Below are 4,171 nucleotides of genomic sequence, written 5' to 3' on the forward strand. Positions count from 1 at the left end.
AACATGCTGTGGAAGTACACACCAGGAGTCCTCTTTCAGTCCTCTTTGCAGATATAGCAACCCTCATTTGAGGGCCACCAGGGGAATATCATCCCCAGTGATATCAAGTGTTTGCTCTTGTGTGCAGATCTTCCAGAGAGGAAAAATCCTCCTTTTGTGACCAAATGTTTTGCCCTGATCTGGGCTGATCCTAAAGATCACTGGGCAGCCACAATGTCCAGCTCTGAAGCTGACATGGCTGCACATACGAACATCCTGGACACCCTGGACACCATGGACATCCTGGACATCCCCTTTGCACCCTGAAGTCTGCGGATGTTTCTGTATGGCATCTGACTGGTGGGAAATAGTTCCCTGAGTTCCAGTGGTTTGATTTTAGAGGTCTTTATTGAAGAGATCTTTATTTCTTATCTCTTATCAGTGTCTTTTAAGTATTCATAGATGGTTAAGTGGTTGGAAAGGAGCTTAGATATCATCCAGCCCCAACCCCTGCCCTGGGCAGGGACACCTCCCGCCAGAGCAGGTTGCTCAAGGCTCATCCAGCCTGGATTGAACACTGCCAGGGTTGGGGTAGCCACAGCCTCCCTGGGCAACCTGGGACAGTGTCTCACCACCCTCACAGGGAAAACCTCTGCCTAAGATCTCATTTTCCTTCTTTCCGTTTCTCCCCATTGCTCCTTGTCCTGTCCCTGCAGTTCCTAACCCAGAGTCCTCTGCAGCTTCCCTGGAGCCCCTTCAGCTCCTGGCAGGTGCTCTGAGGTCTCCACATAACCTGCTCTTCTCCAGGCAATTCACATCTCTTGCACTGTCTGTTTACAGGGAAACAGAAAAGGAGCAGTGCAAGGGTAAACAGTGAGCAGATGAAGAGGAGCAGCACCATCCGAGGACACTGTTGTGCCACTCCTGCAAAACCACCATTCAAAATAGAGCAGGAGCTGTGCTACCCTGCCCTGCTGGTCACAATGTCATCACACTGGGCACGAGCACTCAAGACAGCCCAGAAGCACTGATACCCCTTTCACATCCTGTCCAAGCACTTTGCACTCACCTCCTGCCCACTACTGCTGTCTCAGAGGGCACAACACAAGCAGCCTGGTGACAGCAGAGCCACTGCCCACTGTCCTGACCAGGGGCCACAGAACCACAGGGTCCTGCTGACAGCCTGGCCCAGCTCTGCAAACCTCTGCGAACCTGGTGTGGAAATGTGGAGGTGGTTCAACAGGGAACCATGTGGAGATGGATATGGAGAACTGGATCACCAGGGCTCACACCTGCCTGAGGTGCAGAGGAGTCCCCAGGCTGGGGACCTGCTCTGCACAGTGATGTGCTCAACAGGAGACACAAAATGAGCCAGGAGAGAGGATTTCCTAAGCAAACTCCAGCTGCTGGATAGAGGTCTTGGGTATGCTGCTCCTAATCTCACCAAGGTCCCAGGCACTCTCTGACTGGCACTGAATGGAATACTCAGCAGACCTTGGTTCAAAGAGCTGCAGGAGCTGAGTCGAGTTGCAAAGGGCAGGAAAGTACCTCTTGGCCTCCCACATCTCCATTCTCCTAGGTTCCTGCTGCAGCCTTCAGCTGGCCATGAAGACACTTGTGTAGGATGGAAGCATATCTAACACCTATCAAACAGGTTGTTCAGCACTTGCCTTTACAGACAGTTCTTCTCAGTTGTTTAAAACTTCACCAAAATGTATTTCTTTATGATTTCCTGTCCTGGAGAATTTTCATCTGAGATGAATTTTGGTGCTTCTCTCAGTTCATCTGACAGGACACTGGTGGCACTCAGGGACTTCTCTGTTAGCCCAGACATGCTCTACTAAATGGGCTCAGTATGGGGATACAATGGTCTGCTGTAGGAGACATTGCCCCATCACATCAGAAGGACCTCCCCAAACTGTCCTGGGGTGCTGGAGATGTGGTTTGGGCCCAGTGTGCATGTGCTCTTGCATTCAGTCCAGCTCCATCAGCAGAGAAAACACCCTAGGGTCTCCAGGGGGAGGGCTGAGCTGGGGACAACCATCTTCCCTGCGGCCCACACCCAGCACAAGCCATGTGTGGCTCTCTGGGTGACATGAGGCTTTTGATGTCCTTGAGTTTATCACCCTGCATGAACAGCAAGGGCTGTGGGGAACTACTGTGTAGGGAGGAAACCAGCAGCTCTTCTCTGCCTCTGGTTCCTGGGCCACCAGGAGGCAATTGGTGTCCCCTGCAGCCACCTAACCATCCTGTCTGCACAATCTGGGCAGGAAGGGACCCTGTTCAGCCCCACAGCTGTGCTGGGCAGGACCCACAGCCTCAAAGCATTGAAATTACTTAGGTTTGAAACCTAAGCATATTTGGGTCCTCATCCTGTCCTGGGTAGAGCAGGAACCACCTCCCAGTTCCTCAGCACATCTGTCAGGGAGTTGTCATCCTAAGGAATGCCATCAAGCACATTGAGAGGTGCAAGGCTCAGTTCCAGGGGTACAACGCAGAGCCTGTGCCAGGGTGTTTGCAGAGTTCTGTCCTGCTCTGGGAGGACCAGTTTGGTGTCAGCTCTCTGGGATTGTTCCATGAAAGTTGCTACCTTCCTTCCAAAAGGTGTTGCCTCCTGGCAGGAGGTGGTGGGTGAAGCAGAACCTCTGGTTGCAGTAACTCTCTGGAAGAATAGCTCTTACTCAAGGCAGCTGGAGAGTGTGATAAGACAGTCAGAACATCAGTGCCAAACATCACCATCATTAACCCTTCTCTGGCAATGTGGAGAGGACCCTCCTGGGCATGTAAGCTTTTTTCAGCGATCAGTGTGGCAGTGGGACGGGACATCAATTCATTCCTTTTCCTTCCAAGACGAAATCATGCTGGAGAGGCCCAGGCATGGGGACAGTCAGTTGAGCCAGTGTCACCTCCTGTGTGTGTGGGCCCAGCCTGGCCAGCCCCACTCCAGCCAGGCTGGGTGCAGGGCAGGGAGCTCGGAGGAGCCTCCTCAATTATTCATGGCCAGATCTCAGCTGATGGAGCTGAGACTCCCTGAGGCTGGTTCCTAATGGAACCTGCTGACGTGTGTGGCCAGCAAGCACTCCTGGGCCCCAGGCAATTCCCACGTCTCCCATCTCCATGCCATAATGCTGCCACCTTCTCCTGCTAATGGTGCATTATGCAGCCATTACTTGGGGCTCTTAGCCCTGCATCATGCAAGGATCTGAGCTGCTCGTGTGGTAAGGGTGGTGTGTGCTCTGCAGCCAGGGAAGTGGCACATGCTGGGATCTGCCAGGAGAAATGACCCTGTTGGAGGCTGATGGAGGGACAACAGACCAGCAGAGATCAGCTTGCACAGGAGAAGAGGTACCAACAGGCATAGCTAGAGCACAGTGTGGCCTGCAGATAACTCACCCCAGCTGTCCTAGGCAGAGGAAGGGAAGGAGGTGACAGAGGACACTTGGGAATGTACCAGCTGGAGACCTGTATGCTACACCCAGCTAGCAGAATGTGCTCACTGCCTGCAGGACAGCTCCTCCTGCAGAGCCAAACCATGCCATGCGTGATGGGTGGAGGCAGTGGTGGAAGATGACTCAGGATTGGCAGTCACTGGTAGGTTTTGCAGGAGAAGCTATTAAATACTGCATCAGGAGTGTCTGGTAGCCCCTCAGCTGCTCAGGTTCTGTCCCTCTGCAACACTGCCAGGGCTTCCTGGGACCCTCTTCTGTCCACGTGGACATCCTACGCTGGGTAGAACTGGAAACATGACCCTGGTGTCTGCGCAGCTCAAGGTGCCACATTACCAAAGAGAGGGTTCATGAGGCCCACAGGATCATAGCATGGCTTAGGTTACCTTAAATAATCCTGTGTATCATCCCCGTGCCCACTTTATCTGACATGGAGAGCTGCTCCCCCGGAACAGTGCCTGGATGCTCAGCACAGCATTTCCCAGGGCATCTGCAACCTCCTGCTGCCTATCCTTCACCCCTCAGGACAGGGGCCTGGTGCGACCCCCGTGCCAGCCCTGACAGCCATCACTGGCCGAGCAGTGCCACCCTGTGGAACACACCTTCTGGGCTCCAGAGGAGTGATCAGAGATCAGGAATCATCATGGCTGGAAGAGACACCTAAGGTCATTGAGTCCAACCATTAACCTGTCGCTGCTGTAACCCCTAAACTCTAAACCATATCCTCCAGTGCCTCCACCCTACCA

Source organism: Acanthisitta chloris, unplaced genomic scaffold (genome assembly GCF_000695815.1).
Source record: "Acanthisitta chloris isolate BGI_N310 unplaced genomic scaffold, ASM69581v1 scaffold20185, whole genome shotgun sequence".
NCBI lineage: Eukaryota > Metazoa > Chordata > Aves > Passeriformes > Acanthisittidae > Acanthisitta > Acanthisitta chloris.